The following is a 19,866-nucleotide window of genomic DNA, read 5'->3' on the forward strand; positions in this document are numbered from 1 at the left end:
AAGTGAAAAACCTGGGTGTTATTTTTGACTCTGAGCTTGGTTTTATCCCACATATTAAACATGTAACCAAAATTGGATTTTATCATCTAAAAAATATAGCCAGAGTCCGCCCTATTCTCTCTCGGGCCAACACGGAGATGCTGATGCATGCTTTTATTACCAGTTGCATTGATTACTGTAATGCCCTGCTCTCTGGTCTTCCTAAGAAGAATATTTCAACTTTACAACTTTTGCAAAACTCGGCAGCTCGTGTGCTGACGAAGACCAGAGGGCGGGCCCATATTACACCGGTTTTAGAATCACTGCACTGGCTCCCCGTGTGTTTCAGGATCGATTTTAAAGTTCTTTTATTGGTTTTTAAATGTCTTAATGGTCTTGGGCCTTCTTATCTCTCAGATCTGCTTTTACCATATGAACCCTCGCGAACCCTGAGGTCCTCTGGCACTGGCCTTTTGATTGTCCCTAAAGTCAGGACACATACTCACGGAGAGGCAGCTTTTCAGTGGTATGGTCCTCGTCTGTGGAACAGCCTGCCGGAGGAGCTCAGGGCCGCAGAGAACGTACATGTTTGTAAGAACAGGCTCAAGACCACCTTTTTAATTTAGCTTTTACTTAGCGTTCATTTATTTTATGCTTATTTATTCTATCCTGTTATTTTATTATTAATTTAGGTTTTACCGAATATTTATTGATTTTATTTTTATTCATTTTTTATTCTTACTCTATTTATATGTATATTGTATCCCGTTCTTATTTATTTTATCATTTTATATATCCTATTGTGTCATATCTCCAGTGTTTCCTCGGAGGGGGCTCTCTGCACCGGGGCTCGCTGGCTCGCAGCGACGTCTCCAAGTGTCGTCAGTGATGCTGGAGGCGTTTGACATAGTTCGCTATGACATACAGGAGGTGCTGCGGGAGTCAGGTGGCAGCGTCCCCTGCGGTCAGCTGGAGGACCGCAGGACGGCGTCTCTGCTGGAGATGTACTCTGAGCGGCTGCTGCAGATGGTGGAGGAGAAAATGAAGCGTGTTTGAAGCATGGATTTGAAATCAGTATTAAACTGTGTGCTCCTTATGTCGGTGTGTGAATCAGTCACTGTTTTTAATCGTTTCCTAATAAAGGCTGTTTTTACTTTAACTGTGGCCACTGTTTCAATCCGACGGGAATATGAAACTTTATTCATACAGAACCTTTTACAAACAGGTCAGAAATGAACATGAAAGCAAAAGGATGTGAAGATTGATGACATCACATCAAAAAACCATGAGTGCCAGGCGGCCGGTGGGGGGGGGGGGGGGGGGCGATGCAGCCAGGAGACCTCAGTGCCACAAAACCTCAGAATCATTCAGAGTAGGCAGGAAGTGGGCGCTGCCTACCAGAGCGCTCCTGGTGCTGTGGCCAGAGCTCATCTGTCAGTTCTCTGGATTCAGCATGGTTGATGAGAAATGTCTCTAATGCAGACATGTACAGTGTAGTGTAAGCATTAAAAGATCATAAAGGAAACACTAACATTCATGTGAAACTAATTGTAATAAAAAATGAACAGGTGCTTTATAGATGTAAAAGAAAGAATCTGAAAACAACACTTTTTGGTCTAAGTGATCAAAGTAGAAAACAGAACTGATGTTCAAGAACAAACCGTAGCTGCACTAATATTACACATCTCCATTGTTGTGGTGAACAGACATGTTGCTTTTAAAACCACATGCAGTGTGTGACCATGGCTGTATCCCAATCCAGCGTCTGCAGCGGCGCGCCGAAGGCTGTCCCAATTCAAAGGCTGCTCGAAATGCGGCCCTGAAATGAGTCCTTCATTTCCCTGAATTTTAAGGCTGTGGCAGTGTAGACTTCGTGGCCCAACATATCCCAGAATGCATAGCGCGGCGGTGGGTGTGGATAATTTTGCCGAAAAAAAAAAAAAAAAAAAAAAAAGGCGGATGAGTACTGAATATTATGTCACTTATTTATGTGCAAATGTTTAATAACGAAGAACATTAAAACATTCCTGTTGGCCACATGTCGGCAAAGTTATGTGACATTAGTGACGTTTGTACTAACTTTTAAAGCCTTTACTTTAAAATATACGGCGTTCAGTAGCTGAGCTTAATCTTACAGAGAATGATCAAAGCTCATGTAGACACAAACAAATGAACTGTCACGGTCTGGCTGGCAGACCGTGGGGATGTGGGGAAAGGAGGACCCAGGCGCGGTGCTCTATGTATAAACAGTGTGTTTATTTACCGAGTGGAACAAAAACAACAATAAATCCCCGTGTTCTCCCAGACTCCCGTGTCGTGTCTCTGCGTGAATAGTTAGTGTCTCTGTGCTCTCCGCTCCCGTGTCAGCACCCCCCGGTGCTTGCTGCTCTTCGTGCCTTCCACGCTCCTCCTGCGGGAAACAATAGACGCAGCCGTCAGGACACAAATAACCGCGGGCATACACTTACACACATTAACTCAATTCAATGGGACGACTAACGTGGAGTCTCAAGGAATGATCCCGCGTCGGTGGGAGCTCCAAGACTCTCCTAAGTAGCTCCCCCGACGAGCCCTGATCAGCGGCAGGTGTGTGGCTTCGGGTGTGGCCAGTCCTTCCGCAGGGCCACACCCCTCAGGCCTGCAGGTGGCTGAGCTCCATCCTCCAAGCATCCCCGCAGACATAAACACACACACTCACATCTACAATCATGGAGGAGAGCAGCAGCAATACCAAAATACATATAATAATAATAATAATAATAATAATATAATACATAACTGCTCAGGGATCCTGGGTCGCCCAGTCCCAGGACCCTGACATGAACAAAAGATTTTCTCCTTCATTTCTGTCAAACAAAGCTGTATGACACGTTTCCAGCTGTTAGTATCATGGTTGCTAGGCAACCTAGGCAGCGCAACGGAGGCTAGACCGTCCCATTTCACAAGCCTTGCACTTCCGGCCTTAGCGGTCTTTGAGTACGCGGCCCTTGAGGATCGTTGAGGCTGCGTCCTTTAAGGCTGCAGACTCTGAATTGGGATACAGCCTCTGACTCGCTGCATCTTGTAGCTGTGTTGTCTTAAATTGGTCATGTGATTTTGACGCGCCGGCCGTCCGGCGACCCCAGAGGGTTAATACTCCAGAATAGCAATGAAGGATTTTCATTTAGTGTTTTCAGCTTATGTTCTTGTAAAAATAGGACATGCCAACACGTTCTCACTCCCAACTCGTCAAACGTGTGACTAGGGTTGCCAACAGTCCCTTAAAAAACGGAATCGTCCCGTATTTAGAAACAAAAGTACACGTCCCGTATTGAGCTAATAAGGGACGCACTTTGTCCCGTAATACAGTGAGAATCAAAAGTAGTCTATAAATGTTAATGGAATTAACGTTTTGTCTGAAAACATAATTCCCAGCCCCTCTCCTGCTTTGTGACCAATGAGCTGACAGCACACTTACGACAATTCGAGTATGACAATTCAGATTACCGCTTATCTCATTGGTCGAGGAAAGGTCGCTTACGGAGAAAATACCGGAAGACAGCAGATGACCACAACAAGAAGCATGGCCAACAGGGAAACAGACACTGCGGTGCAAGACTCGAACGACAGTACACCTAAAGCTGGGCAGACACTGTGCGATTTTTTCAGTCACGTTATTCAGCTCCTGCTCAAACTGCACGATTGACTCGCAGGGGTTAGAAGTTGGTAGGTCACGATGCAGGTCTCACACTATACCGCCCGATGCTCTGATGCGACCTGAGTGCTCACACTGTGCCTCCATAAAATGAAGGTTATAACAGAAAATCTGTCGCTCTCTCTGTCTTTCACTCACACAGACACACCACCACCATCAACTTTGCTAAATTGCTAATGAAAACCATGATCAGACAGCTGTGATTGAGCAGCAATGTAAATCCAACTATTTTCACGGTTGTTGTGGTCGTGATAATTTTGTGATGCCACATCGAAAAGGCTCAGATGAGCTTTCCAAAGTTCTACAAGTTGTGCCTCCGTCGCTTGTGTCCAGATCACACGCTGCACTACCGTGCTGCGCCGTCTTTTTCACCGACGTTTACGTGTTTGCGCGTGAGCAGTGTGAGCGCCTGTGGTGACACCCTCACGAGCGATTGATGATCGGGAGCTGGTCGTGAGGTGTTAATCGCTTCTCGTTACCCCACGTATACTACACGATGAAGGCCAAAATTGGGCCGATCACCAAATCGGTCGCACGACTCAAAAATAGTCTCAAAATGGGCCAAAAATCGCACAGTGTGAGCCCAGCATTAGAGCAGCAATGTTTGTTCCCCTCAGAGAAAGAAAGAAAAAAAAAAAAAAAAAAAAAAAAGCTGCAAAAGTACCGGGAGGAATGGGAAAAGGAAAACAGTGGTCCAGAATTTCTCAGTAAACCTGTTGTTCACTGGCCTGTAGGCATGAATTGTGTATCTGTCCATTTGGAAGCTGACCCAAAAATAAAAGGGGAGGGCCTGATGTGTGCAGCTGTGCTGAAAGAAGATGTGTGTCCCACTACTAAGCTGCTGTTGTACTTCTCCAGCTGGACAAAATTAAAAAGGTGTGTGGCATGGATCCTGAAAGTAAAAGAAAGACTTAAACTGCAAACAAGGAAAAGACAGAAGTTGCTGGGCACGCACTGTGGAAGTCAAATGTGTGTTAAGCAAGAGGATAAATGGAACACTCTGCTCAAACCTGAGGATTTGTCCAAGGCTGAGGAAGCTATAGTGAGTTTTGTGCAGAGAAAACATTTTGCTGATGAAATGACTGCCCTAAACTCTGGCACTGTAAGGAAGTCAAGTCATCTGTATAAGCTTGATCCTGTAGTTGCTAATGGTGTCTTGAGAGTGGGTGGAAGACTGAGCAAAGCGGATTTACCTGAGGAAACAAAACATCCTGCAATTTTGCCAAAAGAAAGCCATGTTTCAAAGCTTATTCTTCAGCATATTCACGAAAAGATTGGTCACAGAGGAAGAAATCACATGCTTTCAACCCTTCGCTGTCAATACTGGATCCCTCATGCTAATTCAGCAGCTAGAAAAATAATCAAAGATTGTATAGTGTGTCAAAGACAACGGCAAAAGCCAGGTGAGCAGAAAATGTCTGATCTTCCTATTGACAGAATCTCAGCTGATCTTCCACCATTTACTTATGTTGGTATTGATTATTTTGGACCAATAGAAGTAAAGAGAGGCAGGAGTCTTGTTAAGAGGTATGGAGTTCTCTTCACATGCCTAACCTGTCGTGCAGTCCACCTTGAGGTGGCACATTCTCTTGATACAGGCTCCTGCATTAATGCCATCAGGAGATTCATCTGCCGCAGAGGACAGGTCAAAGAAATCCGGTCAGACAATGGAACCAACTTTGTCAGCTCAAATCGTGAGTTAAAACAAGCCATGTTAGAGCTAAACCAAAGTAAAATCCAAAAAGGTTTAGCACAGGACGGCATAAAGTGGACCTTTAGCCCACCCTATGGGGCCCATCATGGTGGAGTATGGGAGCGCTTGGTGCAAGAAATAAAGAGAATATTATACTCTATCACAAACCAGCAAGTACTAGATTATGAAACCTTGCATACAGTTTTTTGTGAAGTGGAGGCTATACTGAATGACCGCCCAATCACACCTTCTTCTGATGATCCCAATGATGTAGAAGCTCTTACTCCAAATCACTTACTCCAGTTAAAAGGCCAGTTATGTGCTATTTTACTATATGTGCATAAATATTTTACATGAATACATATGCAATAATACTAAGTGCAATAATCCTTTCTGTCATCGTTGTATTTTTACTCAGTTGTATATAGCATTTGTATTCTATTTTTATCTTATTGTATATTTATTTTATTCTACTGTATATAGTATTTTATTCTATTCTGTACAGTTGTGTACTGTATTTATTCTTATTGTATCCTAATTTTTGCCTCATAACTTTTGCACTGTCCACTTCCTGCTGTGACAAAACAAATTTCCCACGTGTGGGACTAATAAAGGTTATCTTATCTTTTAAATTAAACAGTATGAATGCAGCGTGCAGCATTTGTCTTGAAGATTGAATACTGAATGGATTTTTTTTAAAACCTGTGGTCCCTTTTTGTTTGAATGTTCTGTTTTCCGTTCTAAAACACAAGGAATCGCAGATACAAGCGGCAGAAATGAGCTTCCTCCGAAGGGTGGCTGGCCTCTCCCTTAGAGATAGGGTGAGAAGTTCGGCCATCCGGGAGGGGCTCAGAGTAGAGCAGCTGCTGCTCCACATCGAAAGGAGCCAGCTGAGGTGGTTCGGGCATCTGACAAGGATGCCCCCTGGGCGCCTCCTGGGTGAGGTGTTCCAGGCATGTCCCACCGGGAGGAGGCCCCGGGGCAGACCCAGGACACGCTGGAGAGATTATATCTCTCGGCTGGCCTGGGAACGCCTTGGTGTTCCCCCGGATAAGCTGGAGGAGGTGGCTGGGGAGAGGGAGGTCTGGGCCTCTTTGCTTAGGCTGCTGCCCCCGCGACCCAGCCCCGGATTAAGCGGATGAAGATGGATGGACAGTTAAAAGGCAAACCTGTGCTGCCACCAGGTTTATTTAAAAAAAAAGAGGATCTGTATCTGCGAAGACGATGGAAACAAGCCCAGTATATTGTGGATCTATTCTGGAAAAGGTGGGTGAAAGAATACCTTCCTATGTTGCAGGAACGACAGAAATGGAACAAGATTCGTAGGAACTTTTGCATTGGTGATGTTGTGCTTGTTGTTGATGGAGCTGCACCAAGAAATTGGCCGCATCACTGAAACCATGGCCGATGCACACGGAGTAGTTCGCCGTGTTAGAGTTAAGACACGAACAAATGAGCTGGAGAGGCCAATCAACAAAATATGTCTCCTGGTGGAGGTCATCTAGAGGAAACAATGAATGTTGGCCTCCAACTGAGCAAAGTTCTGGAACCTCTGGCTCTACATTTACACTGACACTCACTTTGCTCTACACTCCATTATGCAACATACACCTTTTCTGAATACACACAAAGCAAACACATGAACATCAGAGACTTGAAATCATAGAACATTGACCTTTCCTTTTGTTTGGTTTTTAAGAAGACCTATACGGACGGACTACTGAAGAAAATTATTGGCATTGCTTTTGGTGATGGCCACTTAGACAGATATAATTCATGTTACACAGGAATTAGGGGCCGGAATGTTGTGGCCATTTTTGTTGAATGTTTATAAAATGCAATTTGTATTCTTTTTTGTTTTTTCTTTAAAGGTGTAAGAATATACTGACCTGGTTTTGTTATGTAAATTTGTAATTAATTTTATTGGAGAAGCTTTTGGAAAGTGATTGGTTTATTAGCTTATGGACCCTCCCATTAATCAAGAGATTAAGAGCACCCTGGATGGGTGTGGTAGAGAGGTTTTTTGTTTGCCAAATGTCAGATGGGAAGACGGGAGGGTTAGAAAATGATTTTTTGACCACTTTTGAAGTTGTTAAAGCAAATTAAGTTAACTTTCGTTTAATTTTAAGTTTTAAGAAGTTATTTGGCTGATTTCTGTTTGTAATTTTTCACGAAATAAACGGCATATGATTTTTAAACAATGGAATCAGAAGTGCGTTCTAAAACAAACCTCCCGTTGCCACCCACGGCCTTTTCTTGGACTTTTTTGGTGTTTGGAAAGTAAAAGGCCGCGACACATATCCATACTCAACAGGCATATACTGACAGCTTCGGACCATTTCTCTGGGATGGCCTCTAGTGTATTGCTCGAGAAAATATAAACAATCCTTAGCACTGTGAGCTTGACTCTCCACCATGTGCTCAAAAGCTCTCATAAATGTTTGATATTGCAAAGGATCGCCATCAAATAACTGAATGTCATGTCTTGGTAACAAAAACAGACTGCTGCTCAGCCAATAAAGTTGTAATTTCATTTTGTTTCTTCAAAACTGTGACTAAATGATCATGACCCTCACCACCTTGCACTGTATGTGTAAGAGGTTTTGATTGTGTGTGAGACTGCGACATCATCTGAGTAGTTGAAACTGCACCTGGAAGTACTTGATGTAACTTCGTCTCTGACCTTTCCAATGAAACGACCTTAGGCTGAAAAGTATTTTTAACCTTGGGCCTAACATCCAATACCTGCGCTTGATGATCACCTGCATCAACACCCTGATATGGTTGCTCTGGTAACACAGGTTTGAACATTGGAGCATTAAGATTTAAAACACCTAAACGCCCCCGCTCTCGTTCTAAATACGAATTCATTCCATCTGATTTAACCTTAACAGCACTTGAGACTCGGGACATTTCAGAAGTTTTTAAAACATTCACCTTTGCTGCTGAGGCTGCTATTTCAGTTTCCAAGTCAAGCAGCTCCTTTCTTTTCTTAAGCTGTATTTCTTGTTCTTCCAGAGCATGCTTTTCTTTCAACAACCTCTGTCGAACAAGAAGGGCAGCCATGTCAGCCTCTGCCGTTATCCGTGCTGACAAGGCAGATGAAACCATTGAGCCACTGGGTGATGATTTACTTTTCCTACAACTTTTGTTTCCAACATTAGAGACGCCATCACTTGGATTAACATCATCTATTGCAGCACCTTTACTAACATTCCCGGTGTACATAGAAACAGCAGAACCATTTCCAGCAGGTAATACATCAAAGGAATCAACACCAGGTGGATTTAAATGTGGCAAATCAAGCTCAGACACCTGATTTTTGCTCTGAGGGTTTCCCTTTGCAACATGAAGCCATTTCTTTACCGCTTCCATAAACTCAGTATTATGTGCTCGCACACTTATAAATCAAGCAGTCTGTTTTTCTTGCTCTTCTTGAGGAAACAAAGGAAGCAAGGTTTCCTGCAGTTGAGTCGCCTCATTAAGCAACACAGACAAATTCTCTAACTGAGCCTGAACAGTTGAAACATTATCCTCAGATTGCTTTAACTCTTTAATAATCTTTATGACCTTTTTAATGTTATTAATCTTAGTGTGACGTTCTGTCTGAAGCCTTTCAATCTGATTCTCCAAAGCCTTAGCAGTCGGTTTCGGCTGTCTTTTCTTTCCATCCACATCACCACATTGTATTAATCTCCATTTTTCTTCAAAATATTACAAAAATCCAAACGCTGAACTGCACCTATGCCACACAGCTTCATTCCAACGCATCAACTTGATGACATTCACTTCATAAACCCTGGACACACACAATTGACAGGAGCAATATCCCCCACTAACTGCCTATTAAACCTAACTAACTTAACCTAGTCTTCCGTACATACTAGCGGTGGGTATTTATGTACCTCCATACCGTCAGCTGTGAGAAAGACAAACTGTCTTAAACACAAACTGCGGCGGTACTCCCAAGCCAATGGCTTCAGCCGCCTGATGCACAATAACTAGAAAGCAAATCAGTACAACGCCTAATGCAGCTGTACTGCTAAAACCTAACAGAGGAATAAGACTCCTGAACGAAATCTATTTTGTGTAGCCAAAGGCTTAATCAAAAAGCGGGTTGTAAAAGGCAACAGCAAACTACAAAACTATCATCAATAAAACTCATCTATTTATAAATAATCCAATAAAACCTAAAACCTTTCTGTTGACAATTTGTTGCGGCTCTTCCAGCCAATGGGCGCGGCAGGCTAAACATGAGGACACCGATGACGCGCAACAATTAACGCACAAAATACACTTCTGTATCATTTGCTTCTTTATTTCCGCATGCCACTGTCCAAACCACAAATCAGCATATGGGATTAACTATCAAACAAACGCACAGACTGCACAAACAAATAACTGCAACTTACGAATAACTGCAATAGCTACTATGTCAAAATTACAAACTGATCTATGGCATCAATTGGTGCACAAATATACAAATACCATCAAGTTACAGTCCAAATATATCACAATCATTCAAGCTGCTATCAATTGCAATCACGTTGTGTTCAATTTGCATTCATATTGTGATAATGTTGCGGTATGTTGCGGTCAACAGAAAGTTTTGCCTCGTGCTCACCCTAGCTTCTGCTCATCACATCAGGTGCTGTGAACAAGTGAGTGCAACCACATTTATCTTATACCACACCCATGAGACACGCCCCACACCCATGCACCAATACAGTGAGTCCATTTAAACCAACACTCTAAGAAATAAAACGTTGGATTTAATTGACAAAGTTAAGGCAATCTTTTCCACAAAACCTGGTCAATTAAACATAAATCAATATGGTTGTTATCTGCAATTTCAATGGTGATGTATATCAGAAGTGAAATTGTTCTATAAAAGCAACAGCTTTCCTTTCACTGTTACTATTTAACACCATTAATTAGAATTTAAACACTTTGTTCATTTTATTAACTGTATTGCTTTAGGTTCAATTGACAATATTAATTTGAATTTAATGGAACCATTTAGATTGCGTTTTGGACCTAATTAATTTGATTAATTATGATTTAATTAATAGTTTCATCTATATGCTAAATGTTTAGGCATCAACAAAACAAGTCTAGAAAGGTTCCTGAGTTGTCATCTATACATTGTAATTAGGTGTTTGGACCTTTCAGAGGTCTTCAGCAAAGGTCTAACACTTAGAGTACAGGTGACAACTCAAAAACCTTTTTACACTTGCTCACACGTTACCATTTATAACATTCAAGATCCTTGCACTTCAATAGAAAACTCTTACACCAAAGCTTACATAAAGTGTAAATGCAAAAAAAGGGTGCTGCATCAACAACTTTATTTACGGTGAGCCTTGACAAGGCAAAGCTTCAACAGGGAACAACACTGCATAAGGCAACATTAAATGCTTAAAGTGCATGACCAAAATTTAAACATTGGAAACAACTTTCCGAGTTTCAACAAAGTGACATTGTAGTGTGCCGTAAGATGTCAAATTCAATACAACTTGTGATTATAGTCAGATCTGCAGATTTACCACAGCTACTTAAAAATCACTGTATAATGCAATTACAGAAAATACTTAAGTGACACAAAAAGGTAAAAACGATTTAGTCCCCAGTTACAAAAATCTGATTCAGAATTATAAGTTTTCTATTATATAATACATTTTACAATAAAAAAAATGCATCAAAAATCTCAAAATATTCTTAATTAAATGCTAAGACCAAAAATCCAGTACTTAACTTGAGTACAGGTGACAACCTTAGAACCTTTTCACATTTGTTTGCACATACACTTTAACATTTATAACACTCAAGATCCTTGACCTACAATGGAAACCTGGTACACGAGAACTAATATGAAGTGTAAATACAAAAAAAAAGAAAGAGTCATTGCGTCTCCTTTTGGCAGAGTTTGTTCTTCAGCACTTGTATTTTGTTAGACAGTTTTTTGTCTTCCAGTCCCATGAGCACCTTCTGGAAGAACTCAAATGTGTAGCGAAGTGGCTTTGGGTAACTCAGATTGAGGAAGTAAATTAGCCCAAACAAAAGTGCACACCCGCTCGCCACATCATGAAGATCCTGCAAGACGGTGCATCTCTCGATAATGATGCCAACATCTTCAAGGGAGTCATCAGGCTGTGCTCCTTCATGGATTATTTTATAAACACGCCAAATCCATCCTCTCAAGCTCTTCAGCTTCCATCACGTTGAAATCCTGAAAAGGACAGAAATATTTTAAATCCGTTGTATTTTGGTCATCGCATCATCTATCTATTCACTCCATTTTAGTTAAAATGGTCCACACTATCCTAATTACACATATCCCTGAATGAGACTGAGGAGAACAGACCAAAGAAAAATGTGGATTTAAGACTATCACCAAATAAAGACCAAGAAGAAGATACATGAAACATGGACAGAGGGCAGAAGGAGTATGCATTAATAATATTATCAATATTCTGCTGACCAGGGTTATTTTCTTTAGTTTCGCATAAAACAATGTAAGTGAATGGAAACAAAATCCTAGTATTTCCCATGCACTTTATTGTTGTAAGCTAATTTAAAGAAAACTGATTGCTGCCAGAACAGGAGAATGCCTGGGCTTGTTTAGAAAATACATTTTTCAACTTACAAAACTCTGGGAATTATGACAGTCAAAATTTTACTGAGGGGTGGAATATCCCTTTAAAAATAAACTTACCATGTACTCTTTGATGAGATTTTCAGGGTTCTCATTCAGGTATATATTCACGCTTCACTTCGATTCTGGAACTCTAAACAAAACAACACATGCAGCGCAATTACTTTTTTGAAGTTTTTAGAGACCCCCACAGAACTTAAGTCAATTTTTATTGTTGTTTAACCAATTCATAATTGTTTCTAAGTCATTTTAAACATGCTTTTTGCAAGCAAGTAGTATTTTGTGTTAGAGAATGAGAAGCTTACCAATTCACTCCCATAAAGATTATAAGTTATGAGTCCAATTACATTGATTGCAATACATTGGGTCGTGGAAAATGCAGCTTTAGCGTGGTGTACCACCAGAAAGAAGGAAGAAAAGTGTTGTTGCATAGGAGTGCTGTTCAAAGGAATCAAAAACATTTTGATAGAGATTTCCAAAAATTAATGACAAAAACTACACACTGTCACGTTAATATGAGGTATGCGGGCTACCACCACATTTGCAGTATTTATACCAAGTTTGAGTGAAAAAAAATAATCTATTGTGTTACTGAGTTGTGGCGAAATGTGAAATGTTGTCTGCCTTTGTCTTTTCTCAGTGTAGCTAATTATTCCTTTGGACAATTAATGAGTAACAAAAAAAAGAAAAGAAAAAAGCTACAATGCCAACAGCGGCACTTATGGCCTCTAGGGGCATGAGTTACTTAGTTCTGCTTTGTGTCAGGACCAAGTCCAGAATATAAGCCAAAAGCGAGATGAGAAGTATAACGCAGGACAGAACAAGCATAAAATGACCCAAGAAAGTTAAAAATACAGGTTAATAACCAGACCTGAGATCAACCTGCAACTAATCTATTAGTTACAGAACATTATAACAAGACAGAATACCTGTGAAATTGTAGACAATGCTGCTGTGATCCGCCGCGCTGTTTCCCCTCCTTTTTTTCGTAGAATCTTCATCAACTGGTCAGAGTACTGGTCAAGACTGCTCATGAATGTGGACAGCAGTGGAACTGTGGTGATAACCTAAAAGACCAAATAAGAGAATTCAAAATGTAAAATTGCGTATTAAGGAAAAAGTAAATAATATGCAAGCATTAGGTACCTTCAACATGCACTTTTGGAGCACAGCTCAAATCTCTGCAGCTCCAAATTCCACAACCAGCAACCTGAGAGAAAAAGAAAAACAGAAAAAATACTGGGTGGTTAGTGCTCCGTTTGTGTCGGTTTGTGCTGGTAAAATCATCGTTTGTATCGCTAGGTGTCAAAGATATTACACTTTTATTTAATAGGTCATTCAGAGTTCATCCCCCCAGCAACACGAAAATGGCCCGAAATAGGTCAAAACATGCCACAAAATGCTCGGGTGCGAGCGAGAGTTTCCTACGACGTCTACATCACCCGGACGCTCACTCGCGCCCGTAACGGTGTGTTCACACCGAACACGATAGAGGCGGCCAGAGCGTCAGGTTTACATGTAAAGTCAATGGAAAGGCGCGATGACCCGCGATTGCGGCTCCCGCGAAAATTCGGAAGCAGATTTGCGTCGCGAAAACGCCTGAAACGCGCGTCAGTGTAGCGCGTTTCAGGCATTTGACTCGCGAATAAAACCACGCGCGTGAGTTTTTGTGTTGCATTTTGTGCATACGCGCGTTTCGCGTCTACCGCTCGAGTTGGAAAAATCTGAACTCAAGCGTCAAATCGCGCCGCGACAACCAATCAGGAGCCTGGTGACGTGGCTGTTACCTAGGTCAAAGGGGCAGATCCAGCCAAAGCCCTTCATACTTCGATGGAGGGGAAGGCTAATCAATGCGGTAGCAAACAACCCGGAGCTGTACGACACCAGCTGCTTTCTGTACCGAGACAGGAATATAAAGGACCGAGCTTGGAGGAAGATATGTGAAGAGATCGGGCAACCTGGTAAGTTCATTCATTTCTCTTTTGAAAGTCTTTACTGACCCGGGGAAGCCGCACAAAAGCTAGCAAGCCACCGCTATTTTCCCACTGACGTACAAATACCGTTCTGCTTTTATGCATGTTGTCATTTAGGAATATATTTTATTGTTTATTAATAAACAGCACACAGTGGTCCCGCTGTTCATCCGTCACTGCTTCGCTTTTTCGCTGATTTTTTATTGCACCGGACAGCATTGCATTCTGCAGCCTGGTGTCGTGTCTCCTGCGCTTGCCAAATTTATCACGTTTGGTTTTGATAACCATCACGTCCAATAGAAAAAACAGCACAAAAACACCCATAACTATGAGCCTCATTCGGAAATAGACACCTGCACCCCGAGGGAAAAAGGCGCACGAAAGTGGCGGGCAGATGAAGACAAACGGCGGCATAATAATACTTTTACGTTTTGCAATCTACAAAGGTTTGCACTTTGAGAATCAGTTGTGAGAACTGTGACCAATGTGTGGGGAAAACGGTGTATAAAGTGCGTGGCCAGGGGCTAGTTATTCTGAGAACCCCTGCTGCAATAAATGAGGGACCACTGTCTACTCTACGATTATTATATCCAACCTGTTAACATTTAATACTGTATTGATAGAACCAACTGATTCTGCAGCAGAGCATCCCCAGTCCCTGAGCTCCTGCTGCTGCACCCACAGGTATGTACAGCAAGCACTGATACCTTTTTAGTCGGTGGGATTCCCTTGTGATCACCTTTACTAAATATCTACAACCAATCTGATTATGTCCTGTTTTTGTTTTTTTTCTCAATGTTGAAATTAAAATCTAGTAGCAGCCTTCTCATTTCTTTGTGTTTTGTGCTGTTTTACAGGCCCACAGGGGAGGACGGCTCTGAGGCAGATGAGGGACGAATCCCAGGACGGTCGATCGGCGCTGGAGCTGGCCATCCTGGTATCCCTGAAGAGTCCACACCAGTCTCCAATGGAGCATTTCCTCCTCAGCCTTGTTCCTGCTCTGGAGAGCAGCTGGTCCTTTTTATTCCTGTCTCTCTGTAAATTCTTATATTTTATATATTCATGTTTAATGTTTTTCTGTTTGAGAATTTTAATATTATTTCAAATAAATGTTTATAATAACTAATGTCTCAGTTCTACTACACAGCAAATGTTGGCACACAACTTGACACATGTAGAATTTATTTCATATTATACTAATGACAAAATATACTGATACAGTGGGATGCAAAAGTTTGGGCAACCTTGTTAATAGACATCATTTTCCTGTATAAATCGTTGGTTGTTACAATAAAAAATGTCAGTTAAATATTATACAGGAGACACACACAGTGATATTTGAGAAGTGAAAAGAAGTTTACTGGATTTACAGAAAGTGTGCAATAATTGTTTAAACAAAATCAAGCAGGTGCATAAATTTGGGCACCACAAAAAAGAAATGAAATAAATATTTAGTGTATATCAATGTGTGTGTCTCCTATATGATATATGGGGTGCCTTTGTCTGGACGTGCTTCCCATCCAGAGCTGCACAGCACAGAGGAAAGTTCCAGCGCTCCTGGAATCCCTCTGTGATGGACCTCCAGGTGAAGGCACAGCCATGAAGTCGTCCACTAGACAGTCCCAGATGGCCGTCGCTGTCTGGGGGGTGATCTGGCTCACCGTGGACACACCGACCCTGTAACTGAATGCTTGGTCGTGAAGGAGTCCCCGGTGACAAGGAACCTGGACAAAATTGTTCAAAATTAGTATTATGTGTGCTGCAGTTACAAAATACATTATTCAAATTCCAAAATACTTTTGTGATGTCAGATTTAAATCACAAAACTTAAATCTTACATAAAACATTTTGTAATTATAAGGATAATTATAAGGATAATTACAAGGATAATTACAAAATGTATATTCGATAATATCTAAAACAGCTGTGTTTTGTTTTAACTTTAACATATCATAATTTTTTCAAATTCAAATTTTTATTTGTCACGTACACAGTCATACACAGTACGATATGTAGTGAAATGCTTGGACAACTGCTCGTGACCTAAAGAAAACAAAAAAGGAAAAGGCTATGAATAAGATAGGAAATAAATATGAAAAATTAAAAAGTGTAAATTTAACTAGGAAGGAATAAAATATAAATTAAGGTTAAAAATGAAATAACTGTACAACACACTGGGAAAGAATAAGATAAAATATATAAATTAAATTGAAAATAAAATAACTGTACAACAAAATACACAATATAGAACTATATAAGAATGTATGAACAAAATACACAAGAAGTATAAATAAATATATACACAATAACAGCAGCAGTGATTTAAGTGATGAAGTGAAAACAATGTCCAGAAAGTCCAGTGTGTGTGTAAGAACCATATGTGTGGGTCAGTACTGTGTGGTGGTGTGATTGAGAGACCGTATCGCCTGCGGGAAGAAGCTCCTCCTCAGTCTCTCTGTGTTGGTCTTCAGGGAGCGGAATCGCTTTCCTGACCTCAGCAGAGAGAACAGTCTGTTGTTGGGATGGCTGAGGTCCTTCACGATCTTCCTGGCCTTGGTCCAGCACCGCCTGCTGTAGATTGAGTGCAGGTCAGGGAGCTCGGAGCGGATGGTGCGCTCAGCTGACCGCACAACCCTCTGTAGAGCTCGTCTGTCCTGCATGGTGCTGTTCCCGAACCAGGTTAAGATGTTTCCCGTCAGGATGCTCTCTATGGTGCACGAGTAAAAGTTCCTGAGCACCTTGGAGGGCAGTTGGAAGTCTCTCAAGCGTCTGAGGTGGTAGAGACGCTGTCGGGCCTTTTTCACCACGGTGTTGATGTGACAGGACCATGACAGGTCCTGCGTGATGTGAACTCCGAGGTATTTGAAGCTGTCCACTCTCTCCACTGGGCACTCGTTGATGACGGGGGTCTGGTAGTTCCTCTCCTGCTTAGTGCTGAAGTCCACTATCAGCTCCTTTGTCTTACTGACGTTTAGAAGGAGGTTGTTCCTCTGGCACCAGTTCTCCAGATTCCTAATCTCCTTCAGGTAGGCCGTCTCGTTGTTATCAGAGATCAGGCCCACCACGACGGTGTCGTCAGCAAACTTGATGATGGTGGTGGAGCTGGTAGTGGCCACACAGTCATATGTGTACAAAGAGTACAGCAGGGGGCTCAGAACACACCCCTGGGGGGCTCCAGTGCTGAGAGTGGTGGAGGCTGAGACATGTCCGCCCATCCTTACTGCCTGTGGTCTGCCAGTTAGGAAGTTGGAGATCCACTGACACATAGATGAGCTGAGTCCCAGATGCTCCAGCTTGGTGGTGAGTGTGGAGGGAATTATGGTATTAAATGCAGAGCTGTAGTCTATGAAGAGCATTTTAACATAATTCCCCCTTCTAATGTCCAAGTGAGTGAGTGATGTGTGGAGGAGATGAGAGATGGCATCGTCTGTGGAACGATTTGGACGGTAAGCGAACTGTAGTGGGTCCAGTGTGTCTGGTAGTGAAGAAATGATGAAGTCTCTGACCAGGCGTTCAAAGCACTTCATCACTACTGAGGTGAGGGCTACAGGGCGATAGTCATTGAGAGAAGCAGGGTGGGGTTTCTTCGGGACAGGAACAATGATGGACTCTTTGAAGCATGTGGGGATCACCGACTGAGATAAAGAGATGTTGAATATCTCAGTGAACACAGGAGCTAGCTGGTATGCGCAGTCTCTGAGGATACGACCTGGGATGCCGTCTGGTCCTGCTGCTTTCCTGGTGTTCACTCTCTTCAAGGCTCTCCTTACTTCATGCTCGGAGATGACGAGCACGTTTCCGGTGCTGGCAGTATCTTCCTGTCTGCAGCCGTTAGCGCCGCTAGCACTAGCATCGTTGGAGTCCTTAGCTGCAGCCTCGAAGCGAGCATAGAAAGTGTTCAGCTCGTCTGCCAGAGTCACGGCCGCATTCGTCATACCGGTTGTTGGTGCTTTATAGTCCGTTATTGTCCTTAGTCCCCGCCACAGGCTCCTAGAGTCACTCTGTTGGAGTTGTGACTCTAGTTTCCTCCCGTAGCGCTGCTTCGCCTCTTTTACCGCCCTCCGCACGTTATATGACGCGGCTTTGTACGGGTCCATGTCCCCCGTCGTGAGTCCCGTGTTGTAGGCAGCGGTGCGGGATCTCAGAGCGTCGCGGATGGTTTTATCCACCCACGGCTTCTGGTTGGGAAACGTTGTGATAGTCTTTGTCTCCATGGTATCATCCGCTAGTTTCCCGATGAATCCCACAACCGCTTCTGTAAACACGTTGACATCATCATCGGAGCTGTTTCTGAACATGCCCCAGTCTGCGTCATGCCCCAGTCTAATTTGATTGGTAGCAACTTTTACCACTACAGTGTGCCAATCACTCACAATCCTAAACATGTCAATCAGGTAGGAATGAAGTAAGACATTAATAGAAATAAAGAGTTGTATGTTGACATGTAGCCCTTTCCTTGCTTAAATCATTAATATTTTTGAAAAATTAATCTGTGATAAGACATAGCTTATCAAGATAGAACCATGTAACTAAATGTGACCCGTGGTAGGTACCTATTTAAACTAGGACAGAGCCGTAGGCGCACAGTCAGTTTAAAAGAGTTTAATTTTTAATACAAAATAAAAAAAACAGTGTAACAGCGGCACCTAAAGCAATTAAAAACTTTATCTTATTAGACACTATAAAACTGTACGATTGCCCGTGAGCCAGGACAAGCGCTGCGGGGAACCATTTAAAAACAAATCGACATAGCACACAGGTTAAAAGTGGACGGCAACTCACACATGACCCCAAATGGGTAAAACACTATAGACAAAGGCAAATCTTCAGTGCCGTCTTCACTCGGGCCCACCGCTGTGCATGCAAAAGCGGGGAGACAAAAAAGGATTTGTTTTCCCTGCAGCGCCTTCACCGTCTGCGACATATATATATATATATATATATATATACATATACATATATATATATATATATATATATATATAAGTATATTGAACATAAAACTAAGAATTAAGAATTAATTTTTAAAAAGCCCATGTTTCATTTCTTAGAGTGAACCCACTTAGTCAGACGGAAACAACTCTCCTACACCACCACCACCATCAACTTTGCTAAATTGCTAATGAAAAACATTGATCAGGCAGCTGTGATTGAGCAGCAATGTAAATCCAACTATTTTCACGGTTGTTGTGGTCGTGATAATTTTGTGATGCCACATCGAAAAGGCTCGGATGAGCTTTCCAAAGTTCTACAAGTTGTGCCTCCATCGCTTGTGTCCAGATCACACGCTGCACTACCGTGCTGCACCGTCTTTTTCACCGACGTTTACGTGTTTGCGCGTGAGCAGTGTGAGCACCTGTGGTGACACCCTCACGAGCGATTGATGATCGGGGAGCTGGTCGTGAGGTGTTAATCGCTTCTCGTTACCCCACGCATAGCTGGACTGGCCAGCGGCCCACCGGGCATTTGCCCGGTGGGCCGCTGGCGATTTTTTGTTTTTATGGGCCGATCGATTTTTTTTTTTTTTTTGGAAGGGTATAAATAATGAAAGGTGTTGGATTGGCCAATTGGTCATGATCGACTCTGGGCTGGACCAATTACAGCCGAGGAGGTCGGATGCACCCGCCCCCTTGTTTAGCAACGAACTAAAGAAAATGGAGAACAAAAAAAGGAAAGGAGGTGCAGAAAAAATTAGGGCCAAAAAGAAACAAGCCCTTCAGGCACACGCTGCCAAATGTGTAAAAATAACTGAATTGTTTGGCGGTAGCTGTGGCATAGCTTCCACAGATTTAGCATCATCAGCAAGTGGTGGAGGCCAGCAGGTGGATAAGGGAAAGGGGAGGCAAGAGGAGGAGAGACCCGAGGCGGCCGC

The 19,866-nt window shown here is 42.4% G+C and overlaps 2 long non-coding RNA genes across 3 annotated transcripts in view; both read right to left on the reverse strand.

Annotated features, from left to right (window-relative positions):
- The window catches only part of LOC145425295 (uncharacterized), a 43,439-nt gene extending 33,039 nt beyond the window's left edge, over positions 1-10,400 (reverse strand). Inside the window, exon 1 of one of the 2 annotated variants that reach the window (XR_013905956.1) lies at positions 9,991-10,400. This is a non-coding gene — a long non-coding RNA (uncharacterized LOC145425295). Of the gene's footprint in view, positions 1-8,303; positions 9,971-9,990 lie in introns of those variants that run through there. The other variant, XR_013905957.1, reaches the window with a different exon arrangement.
- Positions 10,401-10,695: 295 nt separating this feature from the next.
- Positions 10,696-15,782, reverse strand: LOC113018408 (uncharacterized). Its single transcript, XR_013905947.1, has 3 exons — positions 12,951-15,782; positions 12,082-12,154; positions 10,696-11,595 (listed from the first exon to the last, which is right to left on the reverse strand). It is a non-coding gene; the product is annotated as an uncharacterized LOC113018408 (long non-coding RNA).
- Positions 15,783-19,866: the final 4,084 nt, after the last annotated feature.

Source organism: Astatotilapia calliptera, chromosome 3 (assembly GCF_964374335.1).
Source record: "Astatotilapia calliptera chromosome 3, fAstCal68.1, whole genome shotgun sequence".
Lineage (NCBI taxonomy): Eukaryota > Metazoa > Chordata > Actinopteri > Cichliformes > Cichlidae > Astatotilapia > Astatotilapia calliptera.